Here is a 22,839-nt window from a genome sequence, read left to right as displayed (position 1 = left end):
AAATATCACTTAAAAATCCGTAAACGGTTACGCTTCTGTGTATTTAACAGATCTGCTATCGCGATACACTCCATCACACTCTTTAAGATCGTAAACTCCAGTCTTTTGGTTATTCCTATGATAGCAAAATCAACCAAAGGAGGTAGAGACTTGTCATACCTGGCACTTGAACGGTGGAATAGCCTTCCTGACACTGTTCAGGGCTCAGACACTCTCTCCAAGTTTAAATCTAGACTAAAGACACATCTGTCTAGCCAAGCATACACATCCTGCATTGCATTCTAATAAATCACCAATAAACTATCCTTTACCTTAAATATGCGAACTGCTTCAAGTACGCTAATTATTTTTTATCTGCTCTTCTACTTCCACATTGGGATGCCCATTCTGAGGCACCCAGTGATTACACCAGCTCCAGTCCGAATCCAGCCTCCCATAAGGGCAGAGGAAGATGATGCAAGACCATAGATAGAAGGACCATATATGAGGCACATAAAGAGGTCAGATGACCCAAAAGCAGTGGAAGATGACATCGGTCCATGAAAGGACTTCATACAATGCCATCCTGAATTCCTTTTTGAACATTTTCTTTGTAGTTTTTTTTTTATGTTTAATTTGTCTGTGTTTAATGTATGCAGAGTTTATGTAGATTCTATTTTATAAACTGTTTTGTAACAATGTTAACTGTGAAATAAAGCACTATACAAATAAAGTTGAATTGAACAAATAAAGGGCCAAACAGGGGTTGGCGCTGACCTTTGTGTAGCACCTTAAACAGCTTAAACAGTAGGTGTTTCCCAATGTCAAGGAAGGAAGCCAAAATTTTGACGTTGCTACGTCATCGACATCTGTCGAAGGATTGTTTCAATGTCGAGGATCCTCAGAATTTTAACCAAAGACTGAGTCATTCGTTTGAGAAATATCCCATATACAGGAAAAGATGCATGTGAAACACTGAAATCACCCACAATCCTATGGGCACATTTACGTGTTTTCCAAATGAATAAAATGGAGCCTCGCCTAGCCTCTGAAGGAAGTGACTTGTAAGGACCAGTCCTGCCAAGGAAGTATCATTGACATTGAGAAACACCTATAGCCTCTCCAACAATGTCTAAGGACATTGGTACTCATGGGCGTCGGATACAAAAAAAATGTGGGTGTGTCCAAATTGTTTACTGGAGTAGATGCCATCTTTGCTTACCTTGTTGGGTCAATGGAATACAGTTGGCAAAAGTAGTGAAAACAAAACATGGAGTTTAATTTGGAGGAATCTAAATGAGCCAAGTAGAATGGATTTGAGGAAGCAGCAGCTTGGAAGTCAAGTAACAGAGTATAATTTATTAGGGCATTTCTCTAGTGGAATGGATTTGACTCAAGGCGCTCTGACAAGTGAACAGACATATGTGCGCTAAATTAGAGAAAAAGTGAGTGGATCCATAATCATTGATCTTAGAAGGTTGGTGGGTTTTGTTCCACCCACATATAACGGTTCTGGCGCCCATGTTGGTACTTTATGCATGCCAGTGGCCCTATCTTTCTCCATTACATAATGCAGTGAAAACTGTTTTGATCTATGCACTGTAAAAAGTGAACAAGTTGGATAAATTTTAATCGGTAACACCCCCCAAAATTGCAATTGGGTAGTTGCCACCAGCGAATGTTCACACTACATTACTGCTCAGGTGGAACACAGTTTTTGTAAAAAAGCAAACTTTTATTCTAGAAAGTTCATGTCTCGACCCATTTCCTAGATGGTGAATCAAATATTATGTGAATGAGTTCAGGCATTGGTAGGGAGAACACTGGTTCACTACACATTGGGACACTGATGACGTATTTTCCCACAACATGGCTATTTAAGCACACAATGAAACGTCACCCTGGTATTTATCAACAGTTGGCAGAACTGATACTGTATGCTGGCTGTATTACGTAAAAAACACTTTGAATACTCAGTTACATATCCATGAAACATTTATACACAATTATACAAAACAGAATTTATACAGAAACTTGACATGTTAACAATATTGTATACCTCTCTGTCAATGTGTGTTTATGTTCAAAAAAATAATAAAGGTTTGTCTTTTCATAAGTTCTATAGCATTTTTTTATGTTTATTAAATAGAATTATACCATGGTCTGTTTAAATACTCGATTCTGATTGGCTGGAAGGTGTGCATTAAAACCGTTTAATGCACAGGTAGTTCCAGTCAGTTTGATTACAGGTAGAAATTAATCCGCTACTATAAACATTGGTAACCATAGTAACACAGTTCAACTTGCAGAGAGAGCGAGCGAGCGAGACGTGAGTGCGTCTGTCTGTCTGTCTGTCTCTCTCTCTCTCTCTCTCTCTCTCTCTCTCTCTCCCTGGGGTCTCTCTCTTTTAATAATGAATTTAAATAAATGTGATAATTCATTTAAATACAAGCAATGCAATGGCACTACTTTATTTAAAGCGGACGGAGTGCGAGCCTTAACTTAAGAAAATGACCGTCATTTTTACCAGTCTGTTAAAAAATGACACTGTAAACATTAATTACAGCTTTAACTTGGCAAATAACCAAGGTATAAGCGGGATAATCCACGGCTAGCCATGCATTAAAGGGTTTTAATGCACTTCGCAGAGGCTACGCGTCGGGTGGTTCTTCGCCTCTACGTCGTGCATTAAAACCCTTTAATGCATGGCTACCATGGATTATCCCTTACATAATATGTTCATTCAATCTAAACTTTACGCTATTTCCAATAAGGGAACGTTTTTCTCCAACCACCTTAAAAATTCCCATCACAATTACCTACTGTTTTTTTTGACACAACAACGTCGTGTGGTAATTTAATTGCCATCTAAATCCAAATGTCTGAGGTTATGAAAGGGAATCAGTGCAGAGATCATTCTGTACATCCCAATGAAAAGCACTGTATGGTAACACGCTACACGTTAATCTGCATTTGTGAAGATGCTTTTTATGTATGCATTTTAAACATTGACACCTTCACAACTGAAATGATATAAAGTATTAACGGAAACAATAATTTATCATCGCTCCAATACAGCGAGATGGAGCTGATATAAATAAAATTGAAAACATTTGAATTAGCCCATATTCACAGCAGCATGTGAATGATCATATGATTGACCACATCAAAGCACATTTCCAGGTGTATTGAATTAAGGAGCTCCGATGCAAAGGCCGCTAAATACCACCTCTATCAAAAATGAGATAATAATATTAATCAAATGCTCTCGGCACACATTATACCTTCATCAAATACTTACACTTAAAATACACTAAATCCCAGCCTCAGCCCATTCAGAAATACAGTTTTTTTGGGGGGCAGAAACCAACAAAGAGTTGATAAACTTTTTGATAAAAAATTATAATTTACAAGAAAAATATGTCAGATGCACTTAGCGAGTTTTGCATCTAAGCTCTTTGTTTACAAACTCGCATATCCACCGTGAATTTATCTCTATCTAAACACATGAGTTTCATGAAAACAATTGTCAATCTAGAACCTGCCCGATCCATTCTAAACTACTCTTTTCTTCTCTGTTTGGTTGCAGAGTTGCGAGTCTTGCCAGCGAGAGACTTTTCCGTCAGCCTTTGGACTCCTACAGTAGCTTACAGAGATGAATGGCCATGACTACCAGTCAGTGGACAGTGTTGACACTGGTGTCATCGAAGCCACCGCTGGACATCAGATGAGAGCAGACACTGCAGCCTCTCCAACGAGCAGTAAGACAGGAAGTCCATCATCAAGCCAGGTGTCAAACTGTTTAAGACCCGCCCCAACAAATGCCTTAAAGACACAGTACACTACATCTCCATGTAGAGGAACCTGCAGCAGGAGACTTCTTAAATAGCTTGACAGGTTTTCATTTTCTTCTTTAAGAGTGATCTGTGTCTTGCAAGAACAGATGTGAATATTTTCTTATTATAGAGAAATATTTGTTTGGGTGTAATATTGCTACTTGCTTCTATTGGGTAGGTCTGGTAAAAGGTGTTACATATAAGTGAAGGGAACATTTCTCCATGGCAGCCTCTTCCATTTAGTTTGCTCTCCTTTCATTTCCTAAACCAAAAGACTGCCAGCTGGAATGAAGAAATTCAGTGGCAGTGTTTAATGATGTCAGTCTGGACGCCCTCCAGGGTCACACATTTACAGTTTGAGTGCAGGGTCAAATCACATTCCCTTCATTGGTTTTGCAGGACCGCAATTCTTTGATAATTTACAATCATCTGCTTTTAGACGAGAGTAGCTTGTTATCCAAATCCTATATTTTTTTAAAAACCGGAAGAGTAAAACGCTTGGTGGCTTTTGTGGCTCCAAGTTGCAGCTGTATGACACAGTAGAGGGGGAGAATTGTGACTACCATCAGGTTTGGTGGACAGCTGGTTGATGTGAGTCGGTGCATCACTGGACTGATGCCCAGTGCTCAGATGGTGAGGCGAATCTGCTCCTCTAAGCAGTCATATGAGTCTGCATCCACTTTATATATCAGTAACGTCCCATTTAGACCAACATCTACAGTTGGATTGATAAATATTGCTAATCATTTCAGTGCAATACGAATAACAAAGAGCACCGATGCACTTCTAAAGAGTATTGCAATGCTAACTGGGAATTTTGTTAGTGCAATTCAATTCCCTTCTTTTGCAATCCCCTCTATAAATAGTGGCCTCAAACAGAAGACTGCAAATTACAGAGCCCCACACCGACAGCTTGACAATAAAGCCACATATAAACAGATCTACGAGATCGTCTCATATTCCCGGTGAACTAATACTCTTAGTGTCGTGAGACAAAAACACAAAGATGTACTCCCTCGGAAAATGACTGCCCCACAATACTTCTGTCCCTCGTTTTACCTCCCACTCCTGTTTCTTTTTTTTTTTCTCTGACTCACTGGCTTTTTATTTTCATCCCTGCCTATCTGACATGCAACCAAGCATGCAGACTTGAGCTTATGCACACAATTCTATTCTCTCTCTCTCTTTCTGTCTGTCTGTCGGTTTGTCTGACTGTCCGTATGTCTTTCTTGTCCTTGTATCTGTCTGAATCTACTCTGAATAGACATGTCAGAATTTTATTTAAGGATAAAAGATTTGTGGTCTATAAGAACTTCTAGAATATAAACATGAACAATTTATAGAATGAACCAGCTGCTTTGTTGTCATGGAAATACATTCAAGTAATCTGTATGCAAAGTTATATGGAAGTGTACTATCTATTTTTTTAAAACTAGCCTTGAATATTATATAACCAAAGTTGAACCCTGAAAGTCTATGTTTTGTGTTCGGACCTCTTTATTTCCTTACAAAATTTAGACCTGGTAAAAATAGATGCACATGAAACACAACATATGTACATAATCAGATGTCTATTTTATTGTGTCCTCCAGGTCGCACATCATTTTAGGCAGATCTACTTTTTGACTGTTAGCCTTCTCAATTCCCCAGCCCTGTTTTCTCTTGTTCTTATAATTCCTGATTGTTGTGAAAGCTGATCCTGCCAGTTTCAGACTCTCCACAGCTCCCTCTCTTTGTTAGCGTGTGTTAGTTAGTCGATCAGACTCTGTAGCGGAGGACAACTTGCTAAGTACTGAAGCCAAGATCATCAGGTGGATGGACACCATGAGGCATCTAAACACAGAGCATCGTGTCATGTCACATGTCGCAGATCCGCATGTAAATATGTGATATTATGATGTCACAATGACACGTTGCTCTGTGCTTGATACAGTGGATCGGAATGGTTTACATTTAAGAACAAAAGAATTCCTTAACATCCACAATGCGATGAGCATGGCTCTTTCATTTATACACCGAGTCAACAGCCAAGAATTATCAGCCAACCGTGAGGAGACTTTGTTACCATGGAGATGCTCTGCCAGTGCCGACTGGTCAGGGGTTGGAGGAAAAGAGGAAGCTTTGCCCTGCGAAAGAGATAAACATATCAGCACGTCCTCTCATTGATTTAATCAATTGATTACTTTCTCACATTTGCTTTCATATCGGAGGCCTATTCGGTTTGCTAAACTGATGTTGTTTAATTTACACAGGAAAACATAATGAAATGAAGAAATCGAAATCTCTGATAGATGCTGTCCGACTGGAAACGGTCACTTTCCTAATGGCATTCAGTCAAATCTATGGGAAATATAGCAATCATACAGTACCCGGAGAAGAATCTTAGTATACCAGTGTGATATTTGATGTACTGTTTAAACAAACAAACAAAAAATTGTGGCTTCACTTTCAGCATGGAAAATATTGTACTTTGTTAGAAGTGACTACAGTCAGCTCATTGTTAATGGATTTCAATGAGCATAGATAAATCTTTTAGAACCATAATTAGGCATTTTTCACTTTTGTAAAGTGTTGTAATGGATAGAGTTACCAGTGTAACACTTGGCTGCTCACCCTTGTCACCGTACAGTAATGAAACCGCGGGAGAACATTGATGACTGAGAAAGATCTCATTCAGTTACCAGATCACTTTACTTATTTTGTCAGTCATACATCACTTTATCCTCTCACTTACAGGTCGCTGAATAAAACAATTACACACAAAGACAACATTTACTGACCATTTCTGCCAATTAAGACGAAAGGTCAGAAATGAGAATATAATATTGGATCATTCTTGTAGTCGATTGTTTAATTCTGCTCCGTTGATGAGAGGTACGTTGGTGTATGTTGGGCTTAACTCCAAAAAATAGGCAGAGGGTGATGGGCTCGGTGAGTCTGTACTCTTATGATAAACAATCGGAATGGCAGGAAAGTGTATAGAAACCTCCCCTTGAAAGAAGTAAATAAATAACCAGATGTTCCTCAATTCATGTAAGTTTTGGACGGGCTTGCCCTTTTCCTTCTGCATGATGCTTTAGTTTTGAAAACTTGCATCCTGATTGAATATGTGTTTGTGTTATTTATTACTTTTGTATATTGGAGACCCTGTATCATTTTTTTTTAAGGGGTTAATTCATCAACCTTCTGGATTTTTCTACATGCATATCATTTTGTAGGCAGCAATATGATGTGATGGAAATGTGCAATGTTGAAAATAAAAAATAAAATAAAAAAATACAGAAAATATAATATATTCAATAAAAACAAAGAAGGCCATTTTTATCTTTCTACTCTGTGTGCATTTTTGAATGAATCATTTAGTTATCTGATCGTCCATCTAATGTCTTTCCATAAACTCAGCTGTCATTATATTAGCTCTCATTTATGTGTGTGAGAGAAGCTCATGTAGGTATCTATCAAGTTGTTCACCGTACCCTGAGACCGAAGGGCAAGGCGTTTATATGGGACATTTGTTGCAGAACATTTTTGACACCTGATCCACCTGTCATTCATGTACGGCACAGTTTAAATATTTTAAATGGAAGCTGGATGGAACAATGACTAGACTCTTGGAAAAGCTCCAGACACAGGAGCTGAACTCTCTCTGAAGACAATGTGTGTGAGCTCACACCCCGTTCACAAAATAGCCCTACGCTCCCTGCACTGCGCGCACACACACACATGCGCTTGCATGCAGCAATGTAAACACCTTCACACTCGCAATAACACTCTAATGCTGATGCAGTCCTTTTCCACAAACTCGCTTGTCCACACCAGCGCACCAAAATACACGAGGTGTTACCTAGTCCCAGTCTTATGTTCTGCCGTTGTTTGACTTCAGAGAAGTCACCGGTGGCTGGCGGACAAGAGTCAACAGGTAACAGGGTAGGTGACCTTTCTACTTTAATTATAGATCGCCCCTTTCTCTCTAGGCTTCTTTATTTATTGTAAACTGCAGAAGCTGACATGGAAAGAGACAGATTTGTCTTTGGGTGTTTGCATTCCACCTTGAAGGTCAGTGTTTGTGGACTCCGAGCTCCGGCCACAGGGTATAAATCAGCACTGATATTTATAGATCAGCGCCCATCATTGCTGTCTGTAAAATGGGGTGAACTTGCCCAAGGACCCAAAACAGTCTGTGAGGTTTCCGTCTTAGCAGTCACTTGAGGCAACAAGCGTACCCGTGAGCACAAACTCATAAACGCTCGCCGTGTCTGCATCATCACGCTTGCATAACATTTTCGACATACCGAATGTCACATTCGCATTAGCCGTGTCCAAGCATGTTTGTTACCACTGGGTGGAACAGTCAAGGCACATACGCTCATTTATGGTGACTGGCACAAGAGTGAGATAGTTATGTGTTATGAGTGGCACGATGCTATTTGCATCGTACATATGCAAGGTCACTCCATAGGAGCATCAAAATGTAATTTTAATTATTGATTTCATTTTCATTTTTGGCATGGTCTTACTCAGTCAATATTAAATATACTGATTATGCAGAATGATTTTAAGTCGAATACAAAAAAAAGGACTTTAGCTGGGTTTTGTTAAAGACTAGGAAACATTTTTTTTATATTTATTACACGTTAATGGCGGAAAGACAGTCTTGATGGTTTTGAGATGGGGCTTGTGGCTCTCTTCCAGGAATAGGCCACATCATTCAAAGTTGAAACATTAAACCTGACACAGAACAATAGCCAAGCACATGGTGGGCATTCTGTAGCCTTCACACTATCAGAGAACGCAGCAATAAACGGCTAGCCTTATCCCATTCCCCAGCCCAGCGCTGGAAATGTAATGCCCGGCCCGTTACTATCCATAGAAATTCGACCCCATTTTACGCTCCAACAGTTTCCTTTAACCTCTCTCTCTCTACATTGCGCCCTGAACTTTCATTCTAATCCTGTAGTTCTTAGGTTTCTCCACCTCATCTTCAGATAATGTCCAATCTCTTTCCTGCTTCTCTATTGTGCCCTTTCCTCATCAGAATTCTGCAGCATAATTAACAGAGCTTTTCCCAGGGTCTCCCCAGATGCCATTTGATTCATATCCAATTAAAGCAATCAAGTGATAATCAAAATTTTGATTTTCTCAAAGTCCTATGCTGATAAAGACTGGGCAAATCATTTTCCCCTGTGGACAGCAATTAAGGGAAGGATCAATTGTGTTTAACATCATTTATAAAATACAGCTGAAATTCATTTTTGCAACAGTACATTCTTATTGTGATCAGTAAATTTTGAAACTTTTTAATTAATATTGTTTAATGAAACTTATGTTTGTGCACTGTGTTTTAATGGTCCCCTTTAACCATTCTGTTGACTACAAATATGCTGCACCTCCATGTCAACAAACTCAAAGTATTAAGAGTGAATTATTGTTCTGCATAAGACCTGGCCATACCCTCTATGCCGTAGGCAATGCGTTGACTTTCATTTATACTCCTGTGTCGTTGTTTGAGACGACATGCAATTACACACGCAGATCCCTAGTAGGCAATGTCCACTGGTATATTTACTCTAAAAACAAACAATGCTAAATAGCACTAAAAGTGGTTCACTGCCTCGTAAAGATACAGTAGGGGAACCAATTCTGAGTGCCATATACTGTAGCACCTATCTTTGTAGAACCATATTGTGCTCTGTAGAACCATAAATGTGTCTCTGCAGAGTTTAGCTCCAACCCTAATCAAACACACTTGAAGCAGCTAATTAAGTGGCAAACTCTGCAGAGACACTGGCCCTCCAGGACCAGGATTGGTGACCCCTGCCGTACAGTGTTCAAATTGAAGGGGGGCTGGGGTGGTCAGGGACCTCCTATGAGCATTGAGGAACCCGCTATTAAGCAAAAAATATAAATTAGGGGCTTACTGGTTTTTATCAAAATTAAAATGCTACATGAATTTAAAATTATTGTGCTGCACTGCCACAAAGCGATATGGTCTATTATTTGTCCCAATTTTGCAATAAACTAATCCAAAAGATTTCTGTCTGAAATAAATGTAAACTCTCAAGTGCATCTCACGCTGATTTCTCGAGGGATTAACAGACGAGTCAATGCGGAGGTCGTATATGCAGGCTGCATACGTCATCAAGTCTGGCTTATTTAAGTTAACTGAGCATTACATTCGCAAGTCATAAGCAATTTACGATTAACTAAGAATAATAGTCAACTTTATAATTGTTAATATTCTTAAAGTATTAAAGACATATGCAGCCTACAAATGCGATCTCTGGAGGCTGCAGCCTTTGGATTGAGAAACCATGTCTCTGCGTGTGAATTATTTTTTACCTTGTTGATGGTTAGAATCTTTAGTTATCTTTATTTATCATCTTTAGTAATCTTAAGGGTTAGAGGCTTTTAAAAAAAAATCTTTTAAACTATTATTTCATACTAATTTGAGGGGTAAAAAATCGGATAGAGTTTGAGTGAATGGGGTAATTTGGGTTTTCTTTGATTAAAATATTCATCCAAGACCAACAAAAAATGTTAATCCATGATCACATCTTACTTTGTGAAATCACGGTGACCCTATAATGATGGGTGGGCTTTTAGTGCTATTTAGCAAACATTTCTTGAGTGTACCCAATATTAAGGTAAAGCAAAAGAAGAAAAAGCTTTTTATACGCTGTTGGAGCATATTAGCATCAGCAGTGATTGAGGTAGACAGTGACTTTTTTGCAGCTTTAGTTAAATATTGCTCGTGAACCAATCACAGTGCTTGCGGTCTGCATAGAACTGACCAATTGTTACATTTTTGGAGAGTTGCATGTAGGTAAACAACTTAAAACAACTTGGTTTTGCAAGTCAATTCAACCTACACTTTAAGATAGGATATGTTAATTTTTTATGATTTTAACACATTATGTGTCATTTTGTGTTAAAATAAAATACAAGTTGTGTTAAAAGTAACAGTGATTATGGGACAATGCATGTAGTGTGTTGTTTTTAACACATCAGTTCTAAAAGTGTACTATTTTAAATTTTGGGTTGTGAAAAGTTGACATGACTTTTAAAATCAAGTTGAAATTGTTTAACTTAATTTTTAAAGTTAAAGTAATTTAAGAAATATATGATGATTTGACAAAAATACTATGCATTTTTTACAGTGTAGGTGTAGGTCCTACACAGAACTATAAATCGCACTTTAGTTTAGTATTCGACTCTGAGGGGTTAAAAGTTGGCACTTACTTAAATGTTGAAAGTAGAATATCCTGTGGAGAATCATCACAATAAAGTGTTAGCAGATATTAAGCAAACAGTTCAATAATACTCTAATGAGAGCTTGTTGACATGTACCGTGCAGTCTTCCTCAACAGAACCTTCAAAATAAAATGTTACCCAAATAACATGATATGATACTGTAGGGCAAATGTTAATAATGAACACCTGCTGTTAACAAACATAGTCACCCTAATAGTGATTAGTTTTTCCTTTAGCTAGTTTTTTTTACAGCCAAGGAAGCCAAAATTATATTGTTTGCTTGTTGATGCTGATAACCATGATGTTATCATCAAATCAAATGACTTTATTGTCACATCACCAACAGCAGCCCTTAGATTACAGGTGTGTTTGGTCATTTTTAGACTTAATTTTGCACTCTTCATTTTTGCACTTAATTTTGCACCCCATAACACAGCAGTGTCTAGAAGAATACAACAGATTTCACTGATTCAGTGTTATTTTAACACTCTGGGTTGGTTTATATATATAAAGTATGAAACTAACACACCTCTAAATGTCCTAATCCAGCCGAACCCAATTTCTTCAGGCGATCCCAGTCACATATTAATTTTATGATTTACAGCTAATTTAACAATGAAAATAACTAGTTGACTGCAGGGCTTAAAAACGAAAAAAATTATCAATCGTTTCACTCCGAGCAGAATCGATATTTTAACGTTTCCGTTTTTACGTTCCTCATTGAACATTTACGTTCCGAAAACGGTTTACTTAGAAAAAATACCGGTTAATAACGTTATTTTAATTCAGGCTATACTTTAACAAATACATGCATACAGACTAATTTTCACACAAAAATAATAACATAACACATGATATAACTAAACTTCAACATTTCATTAATTGTTAAAACCACAAAAGAAATACCTGCATTCATTTTAAGTATAAACAGCTGAAAAAAACGACCCGTTTTCAACCATGTCTTTTACTGGTTGAAACCGCAGCATACTCTGCTGGATGTTTGTGTTAAATGTGCCTCTGTAAGTTACCTCAGTGATTCCCGGCTACTGTACTTCTCCCCCACATCCTTCAATATTGCAGACAGACTTGTTAAGACTAACGAATAATAACGAAAAGGAATTTCTTGGTGGCAACCCATCTAAAAAGTAATTGACAGTGGTATAAGTCCCCTGGGTTTTTTGAGTTACAGTTTGCATCTTCATATTTCCAAGCAAGTTTTAACTTAAACATACCTCTGAACATTTGATGGGTAGCTTTGTGGTTGTTTAAGACAAATGCTATCGGGCCGGAGACTAGCCGTTTCTCAAAACCAAGTACGCCAAACTCGGACTTGTGTCCTTCGTAGTTCGAACTTGCAAGTTCAGACTCGGAAGAACGAACTCCTGACGCGAAATGCATTCTGGGAAACTTCGCTGTCATAAGTCCACACAAGTCTCCTCTGATGCATCCTCGATAAAATGGGCGGATCAAGAACACATCCGGGGATTTTATGTGAACTTGGGCTTGATGCGAACTTTGAATTGGAACAGTACTTGGGCCGCGACTGATGACGTTTCACAAGTCCACAAGAACACAAGTACAGACAAGAACGCATATTGAGAAACGGCTGATGACTGCTGCGCAGGCATTTCACTCACGCTATGTGTCTGTCAAAGTCACTCACGCTTGATGCGTCAAAGTCACATGTTGTACTGTTCAAATCATGATTGGTCACTGATAAGTACAATATTAAAGAAAACGATAAAATAACGTTATTAACCGGTTAATGGTCATTTTAAATAAACGTTTCTGTTCAGAACGATTAAAATTGATTTCGATTTAGTTTTCGTTTTTGTTCCTGTTAAAATTTCGTTCGTTTCCGGTTTTCGTTTTCGTTCCTTGAACCGGTTCAGAGCCCTGGTTGACTGTTAAGTTTTTGATTCCAAGAATATTGCCTATCCCACCTCAGGGGTTTGGCCTTCCTGACTGTTTCCAAGAATTAACAACAGCTTTATTTGGACTTTATCAACCGGTTATTTCGCTTTCAAAGCTACTACAATGTAAAAAATAGTTTGCTACCTTAAATTTTTCTTTTCAATTATTTATCTTGACTAGAGATTAGTTATAACTACAGATGAGTTGTTATAACTTATAAAATATAGTTGAAAAAAAGTCAACTTAATTTTATAAGTTGTAGCAACTCATCTCTTGTTAAGATAAATTATAGTAAGTTGACATGACTTGTAAATATGAGTTGACTCAACAAAAAATGTATGGTGGCAACGATATTTTTACAGTGGATGTTTTTTCTGTAATAAAACATTAAACATTCTTTAAAACTAGGACCCTAAGCAGATAGCAGGAAGACAATAAATAATCCTTTGATTTAATCTTTGTTTTTAAGAACATTTATTTAACGTTTATTGTTATATTACAATTACAAAGTTAGAAAACTACACAAAACTTCAAAAAAATCCAAAAAAATATACCGTAGCTCTTATAATATTTTGCGCGTTCTCCAAGTAAGGAATAATAAGCCTAATCTCAAAGTGAATATTAACACAAAATTCCCATCTATCTGTATGAAAAGTTGAGTTCAGGGGGTCATGGCTTTACAATGGCCTTTTTATGTGTCAAAGCTCAAGGTTCAATAACGTGTTGACGTGTGTTTATAAATGGAATCAACCTGGGTTCCTTTACAATAAGGGCTGACAACATCACTTCACACTTAAATGTGTTATAACTACGTCCAGTAATATTTGCTGAGAGGAAATCTGCTGTCTTGGCAACAGAAGCCTTTCATTTGAAATGGGTCCCTTCGGCAGCACTGAATGTATGTTAGATCAGCACGGTGGCTCCTCAGGACTATGCGAAACAAAGAGAACAAGATAAGAGGAACGAGAGAGAGGTGCAGAGAGTGGAAAAAAGAGACCAAAATAAATGAGCAGGACAATGGATGATGGAGCAGAAGGGGCAGTTCCATGGGAATGAGAGGAAGAGATAAAATTGTGAAAAAGTGCAGAAGACAAAAAATGAATCAACAAGAATAGGAGCATGAAAGAGTGAATGGACCTAATGCTCCGGCAGAGAGAAAGAGAACTGTTGATGCAGAAACGATTGAATTGTAAGAGCACAGAACACGTAAGACTGCATGTACTCAGCCATCCGTAACACGCACGCATGCACTGCCATGGGCACACAGTACATCCTCAGTCACTTTGTGCAATTACAGACATCATTCTCAACCCTAATAACTCCATACATGGGATACATCTTAACCAACCTGTAATAGCAAAGCAGCTTCTGAGATATCAGAGATTGTGATTCTATATGACACGTATGCCCTCGCAGTCAGCGTGAGGCCTTGAAAAAGCTAGCGGGCTGAGGCTCGGAGCTAAGGCTTAGTGACATGGGTTGGAGGGGGCTGGGGAGGAGGAGAATTGGAGCACAAGAGCATGGCACAGACAGTTTGTGACGCGAGAGGCGGGCGCTGTCTTCGATGCACTGGCGGTGAAATGCACCCGCATGAGGTGTGAAGGGAAATTTCTATTTGTTGTCATGGAAACTGCCAGTGTGAATTGTCTAGAGCAAAAATACAAGTGGAGGAGAGAAAAGAGGAGAGAAGTTCTATTCACATGAAACCCTTTCTTCTTATGCAAAGTCGATTTAGACATATTTATTTTAGAAACGCGAGCACCCATGGGCTAGGGTAAACTCATTCACTATCAAATACAAATGCTTTATTGGAAAAATCACGCTGTTACTGTATTAAAAAGAAAGCGCTTCTAGGTAAAGCATTACAAACATGAATAATTGGATTTGTTCAGTTTATGAAGTTAAAATGAACTATTAGTCATGTCTAACTGCAGACATTCATCTAGTCTGTATATTCAGAGGAGTTGTTCTCATAGTGGAACGAGTGTCGTGTTGCATTTATTCTGATTACGAGAGACTGAACGGGGCATTCATGCCTCCGAATAGTGCGCGGACACAGTCGTGCAGAAGCGCTGCCCTTAAGCGGTTCAATCGTAGACCGTTTAGACCTGGGGGATGAACATATTGTATATTTTCCATGAGTGTTCAACAAAGTGATATATAAGGGTGTCAGGACCTGTCAATCATCCACAATAGATATTTCCATTCGCTAGTTTACCCTTTTAGTGCACACAATGCACTGGATCTTTTTGGAAAGGCCTCTGACTGACACACAAACGCATCATAGACACATGCACACACACACTCTCAAAGGCTTCTGCCACTCATCCGGGGCCCGGGCTGAACCTGAGCAGCAGGAGTCAGTCTGATATTTTCAGCTTTGACACCCCTGACCTGACTGTGCCCTCATCATCCTAGGTGGCAGTGTGGGGATTTGCCAGGCTAGGGATTAAGGTATCAAATTAGGTTTTAAAGGAAAAAAAACACTATATATAGGCTCCATAATTATGCACGTTTCTGTCTGACAAAGTCACAAAATTCCCAAAAGCAAGTTTGTTGGACATAACAGACAATAGCTGTGAGATCAGCAAACAGTAGTAGCCAAAAGTCATGTCTAATTTGCATTAATGCCCACTCATGTTAGATTAAAGGGATATTTCACCCAAAAATGAAATTTTGCTGTTTATTTACTCACCCTCAGGCCATCCAATATGTTGGTGACATTTTGCAGAAACCACAGTACTTTGTGATTCATATAATGTATAAAGTCAACAATTTCTGATCTTCTTCTTGTGGTGTTTGGTGGCGACTGGCAAACCAACCTCTCAGTGCCACATATAGAGCTGAAGGATAAAGTGCACTTCTTAGATATAGAAGCGACGTGACGTTACCTTCGACGAAAGTAAATGCGGTTATGCCCACTGAGCAACAAGAGACAGAGTGGCAGAATTTGTGTACAGTGTAAAATCAGGGGAAACACGAGGAAAAGCATCTAAATGGGAAAAACCTGTTGAGACTGTACAAGAATTCGGAGCTATTGTTTTACAGACTGCCAAAAAACACCAAAAGGAGAAGTAAATTGATCGTTCATGCCAACGTCCACCGACCACACAGGTGGGTTGACAAGTTGCTACACTCAAAAAAAAATAATTCATTGGATTAATTAAATTGTGGGCAGGATTTCCATCCAATATGAATGTATACCCCTAACTCATAAAAAACTGCTTTACACAATTAAAATATATTGAGTTTGTCCAACTCAATTTAAAGTAGATGGCAGTACTCAATTAAATGTAGTTGCCTCAACTCAATTTAGTGTAGTCTATATCAGTGGTTTTCAATCTTGTCCTAGGGCTGTGGTTTTAAAACTGGGGGCCGCGAGATGGTGCCAGGGTGGCCCCAGTTTTATGACATTTTATGAAATACATTAATTTATCATGAGTTTTGTGTAATTAAACCTAAAAAATAAGGCTACTAACCAAAACACTACTTTTTTATATAATTTAGTTTTAGAACAGTTTTTTTGTCACAAATTTTCTTTGGGGGGCCGCGAAGGAATGCACCGTACAAAAGGGGGGCCACACGCTGAAAAAGTTTGTGAACCACTGTCCTAGGGGACCCACAGCGCTGCATATTTTGTATAGGTGTGTTCGAGATCATCCGGCGCTGCGCAGACCGATCGGCGAGGTTTGCCGCTTGCAGTCGAGGGAAGAACTGAAGACGGAGCCGACAAGCCGGACACCTGCTGTTTGCCGTAGTGACGTGTGCGCCGTGTTTCCTTGTTTTTAATCGCAAATGAAGTGAATTAGATGCTGAATTTGATAAAACAAACCTTTTAATAAAAAGTTGCAACCAGAAACATTTTATATCAAATATTTTAATTGCTGCTTATACTGTATACCCGAAAATAACGGGAAACAAGCCTATATTATTAAAATACCAATAGAGTTTGTTATTGTCATTTTTATTTTATTACACAACACAATATAACATATTTTAGCATATTAAAGTGTTTTTTCCTGTTTTAAACATGAATTTATAATGTTTATTAGTGGAACTAAAGGTTGGATTAAACTTGAAACGCACGTGATCGTTGTCATCAGTGAGGCGACCAATCACGTAAAACTGTGTTGTCATCACAACTCCGTGCAGCCGCTCTGGAGAAGCTGCACCTGCTGAGCTAGCCGGCTACTCTCGAAACGCTCTCGCGGTACTTAAAAACCATATGACACAGTCACGTGCCTGCAGCGCCAGCTGAAGTCGGACAAAGTTACTAACCGGAATGCACTGCTTCAAGTCAGCCGCCGATCGGTCTGCGCAGCGCCGCATGAAGTCGAACACACCTTATGTCTCCCTTAACTGACACACTCAGTTCTGTTCATGGATCTGTCCCTTAATGAGCTGAGGATCTGAATCAGGTGTGTTAGATAAGGGAGACATGCAAAATGTGCAGGGCAGTGGGTCCCCTAGGACAAGATTGAAAACCACTGGTCTATATAACTCAGTTTAGTGTAGTTTGAATAACTCAATTTATTGTAGTTTCAATAACTCAACGTAGTGTAGTCTGAAAAACTCAAGCAGTTAATTTATATAAAAACGTTTATATATCATAATAATTAGCATGAGCACATGTTAGCATGCTAATAATAATAACATATGATACTTTGGATGAGCATGTGAGAAGAGACTGATCTCCAAACAGGCATTAACACAGTGAGTGCTCATTGAGAGACATACGTCACATCCTCAACTTAACCACAAGCGCCACTCTTCTGCACGATGGTAACCAAACAATTTGAAAAAATATAACACAAACGCTTCTAAATCAATAAGATAAACAAACATTAAAAACTAGTAAGTCTTTCTCTTTCCCTTAAAATGCATAAAATAACACTTAATTAAAAAATTACTCTCCAAAAGTAGTTGCATGCAAAGCATGCTGGGAAATACAGATCCATGGCCCAGTTAGTAATAGCAACAAAAATCATTCATGTTGTCCCAACATAAAATGATTAAGTGGACTGAACATGATAAAAGGTTGAGATAAAAAAAAATTGTATTCTTTTTCCAGAACCCAAACTCAAACTAATTGTGTTAACACAATTAAAAAGAAATCAATAAATTATAGTACATATTCATTTTGTGTTAGACTAATTTAATATATATTCTTATTGCTCTTAATGAGGTATTTTAAATTAATTGAACACAATTTTAATGTGTCATTTCTAAGAAGGGCTTGAATCATTTTTTTGACAGGGGTCACTATCAAGCAGATATTTTACTTTCTACTTAAAAATATTTTTTCAAGTATTTGTATTTAATCAGTGTTTTTCTTTGGAAAACATACATTCCAAAGCATATTGTCATAAATTTTACTCTATTATATTTCATAAATACAAGTTTTTGTTTTACATTTAATATTTTAGTACATTAACATACTTTTATTCAAGTTAAAGTACACAATTTTAATGTAATTAGGTATTAAATAAATTTTAATATGCAATATTAAAGAATACACAGTATGATTCTATGCATTAGACTGTAGTGAAGTAAAATTTTTCCCAAGACAAACAACCTTAAGCACACAGAAAATGTAACTAATGTAGATAAGTATTGTCCACATCTGCTATGAAGTCCAACTAAATTCAATTTAAGCTGATAATAGTCAGTTTTACTGGCATTTTCGCAGCAGCCGCTATGAAAACCAGCCATTTTGTTGAACGTTTGCCACTCACCAGGATGTGCTCTGCCGTGGTCACATGGAAAAGTGACGTCAATGCACACCCTCTAAACATAGGCCCTGTCCCAAATGGCACACTCCGGACTTGTGGTCCTCCTCCACACTTTGATGACATCATAGAGTGCAGACTTTAGGGACCCTTGATGCGAGCCCACGCGGGTGGACCGGAGTCGTATTTTGGGACAGACTCTAGCATCACGCCGAAAATAGGAAGAGAATTCGCCCGTTAGTGTGAACTCCTCCCTTCCGTCGTCCGATTGGTCTGATTGCTCTTTCGCAATGACTTCTGGGTTGGTAAAGTACGCGAAGCCTGCTGCAGTGCGGGCTTTGCTGGAGACCGCATCAAGGGTGTAAAGGGGGCACTGATGAGCAGACTTCAAAGCGTAAAAAGGGACAGATGGGACACCCTACGGACTCGTAGACTAAGCGAGCATGCGCAATTTAAGGCCAAGGAACCGAAATTCCACATGAAGTGCACCATTTGGGAGAGGGCCATACACATGAAGGAAATACAGGAAGTGCGGTTTACCCTCCAGCTCTATAGGTGGCACTGAGAGGCTGGTTGGCCAACTGCTACCAAACATCACATGAAGAAGATTGTGTTCATGTTTGGCAGAGGCTCTCCATTAATGCTAATATTGCTGTAAGTAACGTTCAATTTCTTGAAAAAAAAAGATCCATTGGCTTCACAAGATAACTCTCAAAGTGGTGGAAACCATTGATTTACATGACTTTACTTTTCATTACATGAATCACAAAGCACAGGAGTTTCTGCAAAATATCTTCTTTATTGTTCTACTAAAGAAAATATGTCACCAACATATTGGATGGCCTGAGGGTGAGTAAATAAACAACACATTTTTATTTTCGGGTAAACTATCCCTTTAAAACTTTAAAATATAAGCTATATGGCACAAAAAAGACAAAACACTACTTTTAAGCTACTAATAATTTTAATGTATTATACATTTTTTTGGCAAAAGGCAAATCACAGCATATTAGGGAATCTGGGTTTAATTTGAATATATAAAAATGTATAGAAAACAAAAACGCAGGTAATAAAGCAAATATTTACTATAATTGTATCTTTTTTTAAAGGGGTCATGATGTAATGAAGAGGTTAATTATAATTACACTAAATTATATTAATAATGCCAAATAAATATTCAAAATAAAGTAATTTATACCTTTTCCACTCTGTTATTTTAGTCTTGTGATTAAAAAAAGTCAGATTTGAGAGTTTTTACTTTAAGAACCTATGGGTGAAACATGGCGGACTCTGAAAACATATGCAAGTAAACAAAAGTAAAGTTTACTATTTTAAACTTTTACTGTCATTACCAGTTAAAAGCAGTTATGTAATAGTAAATGAAAATGTTACTTACAGTTCGTGGGATTGCGGATGGGTTCAAAACACCTTTTGGAAGACCCAAATGCTAGCAAAGCCAGCATCGTATTGTCCATGGTCTTTAAACAATCAATGTTAAATGCGCTGAACAAACACAAATTTCAAGATCAGCGTGTCTAGGATAATCTGTTAAAATAATCTGAATCGTTGCTCCTTATGTCAGGATTCTTTGGAACCATTTTCCACAGCCAGAAACAGCACAGCGTTTGACTGACATTTTACTGCTATTACAATTTCATTGTGAGTGTAAACAGGTTATTCGGATCCACTTGCTAGATGTTGTGTGGTGTCGTAGTTGATTAATCTCAAACAAAGAGGATGTTGCTGTGGTGTTGTTCTGTCAGGCGCAAACTATTTCCGTTTTTCTGTGCCTGAACGATGGAACAATGTAAAAATAGGTAGTATCTTGCACTGCAGGGGCAGGTCATATGAAAATAAATCTACCTTGTGAAGTCACATATCCACACATTTTTTTCGGAGAACAATTACATAAATGCTTTCCATATTGATGAGTAGGATATGAAACTTGCAGAATGCATTTATGATACCAAGATCCCTTATATGTCGAAAAGTTTGATTGCTCATGTCATGACCCCTTTAATATATATTTTGTTGTCATTGTCTTTGCACGTGCATTGTGGGTAAATTAATGCAAAGCATCCTTGAATTCTTCTCAAAGCTTACCTTCAATTTATATTCACATACATAACACATAAATGCAACATGCATAACATTTTATGTCCATCTTTACAATTAGTTGCTAGCACAAACACAAACAAGCTGTAAATTTACCCTCATGTATACAATGAACTGACATTTATGAGAGCTGCAGGGTAAATATTTTTGTGCGGGGTCAGGTTTGGACTGCATGGATTTTAACACTGAGGGCCTTATCTTGCACCCAGCGCAATTGACTTTGTCAGTGACGCATGTATCATTCGTATTTTGCACCGGCGCACAGCTGTTCCCTCAACAGACGCACGTCAGCAAACTATAATGAACTTGCGCTCCCTGGGCGGTTCAGCGCAAAAAAAGAGGCGTGTTCCGGCGCAAACCATCCCTGATGCTATTTTGCAGTTTCAAAAAACAATTGCGCCACTGACCAGAAAAAAAAGTTTTAAGTCAGTGGCGTGTTGCGCGTTGTTCATTATGCTATTTTAAGTGCGCATGCTTGACCATAATGTATAGCGTGCACAACGCGCATACACTTTGCATCTACATCTACACAGATGCAACAGTTATTTTTGCAAATCATAAATTGTTACACTAAAAAATATTAATACACGAGATAAGGGGAATCATAGTGGTGAGCATTGTGGTGATAGCTTTTATTTATTGTGCGGCTGCGTTAAAAAATTCTCATGCAAATAACGATTAAAATATTTTCATAAGTTTGTTATGTGGCTGTATTACGTTTATTTTATGTAAATAATAATTAAAATGTTTTCATAAGAAACCTTAATGTATATGAACTTGATTTGTAAGAGTACTTTGGGGTTGGACCTTGCTTGCGTTTCTTGGGTCCGATTTCAAAGCCCCCAAACCCTTTCAGCGGTGAGGGTGGACGCAGCGATGTCCTCTGCTGGCGTCTGTGTAGAGGCAGATCCAACTCCCGTTACACGGCGTGCCCGATTTATGCTGGCAAGCTTGGGATTCCCCCGTCTCCTGACATCATTGTAGCGCTTGGCGCAACGTCCTGGGGATGCCAGCTAATGAGACTGTGGCTATTTCAATGTTTAACCTATCACTATGTTTAACATATGCTGATTTGGGCGGGTTTCTCCTATCCCCATACAAAACAACTTCTCTGTCTTTGACTGCTCTTACAAGAACGGGGGTCTCCTCGGCTGTGAACCGCTCCTGGCGTGCGCCTTGTAAATCCGTCAAAATAATAGCAACCCGCCGTGGAACTTGTGCCCTTGCGTTTAAAGGGAATGTTGGATAGCGTTCCGATTGGTTTATTTGACGTTACGCCCAAACCACACCTATAAATAATGAACCTACTTCAGACCAACCCCTTATTGATTTGCGCCCGGCGCAAGAGTTATTTCTCACGCCGGGAAAATAGCAAGAGCGCCCAAGATCCGCCCACAAACTCACTTGCGCGTTGCGCTTCGCACTTGCGTTTCAGATTGTTAAAATAGGGCCCTGAATATTCTGGTTCTGAAGTTGAAAGGACCTAGAATGATCTGATTTCATTTGGGGACAACAGCGTGTGTGACCATTTAGGTAAAATAGAAATGGAGCAGCAGGGACAGCATGCAGAGAACATCTTCTGGAGAGGTTTCAAATACGACGTGAAGGTTTTTGCAGGCATGCGGTGTGATTGGCAGGGAGGTTTAAAGATTATCTGAATAAGTGTCATACTTTCCTATTGAAAGGGAGCTTTGTTCAGATTTCCCCCATGCTGTGGTGCACATTTTTACAATTCCTTGTTATGCAATTCTAGTGCATCCAAGTTCTGAATTTAAGTGTCATTTTAAATTATACTTAAAGCTGTAATGCTTAAGTGCTTGTTGACATTGGAGTGTTTGGTGTGCTATCTAACTTTAGACTGTGCAGGTAAGTGGTATGCAGTGTAGTGTTCAGCTGAGCTGTGTTGAGCTGTGTTGAACTGTGTTACGCTGTGCCGTTTAAGCTTAAGCCGCTCTGAGGGAGCTGTCACTCAGACCCGTACAGCTGAGCAGCTCACAGTCATGGGGCATATCATT

At 38.6% G+C, this 22,839-nt stretch overlaps 1 protein-coding gene across 1 annotated transcript in view; it reads left to right on the top strand.

Moving 5' to 3' along the window:
• The window catches only part of kcna4 (potassium voltage-gated channel, shaker-related subfamily, member 4), a 40,384-nt gene extending 33,257 nt beyond the window's left edge, over nt 1-7,127 (top strand). The window contains exon 2 of the mRNA XM_065267709.1: nt 3,569-7,127. The gene's annotated coding sequence lies outside the window, so the exon portion shown is untranslated. The remainder of the gene's footprint in view (nt 1-3,568) is intronic.
• Nucleotides 7,128-22,839: the final 15,712 nt, after the last annotated feature.

The sequence above is a fragment of the Paramisgurnus dabryanus genome, chromosome 2, assembly GCF_030506205.2.
Source record: "Paramisgurnus dabryanus chromosome 2, PD_genome_1.1, whole genome shotgun sequence".
Lineage (NCBI taxonomy): Eukaryota > Metazoa > Chordata > Actinopteri > Cypriniformes > Cobitidae > Paramisgurnus > Paramisgurnus dabryanus.
Note: the sequence above shows the minus strand (reverse complement) of the source record. Positions and strands in the feature narration are given on the sequence as shown.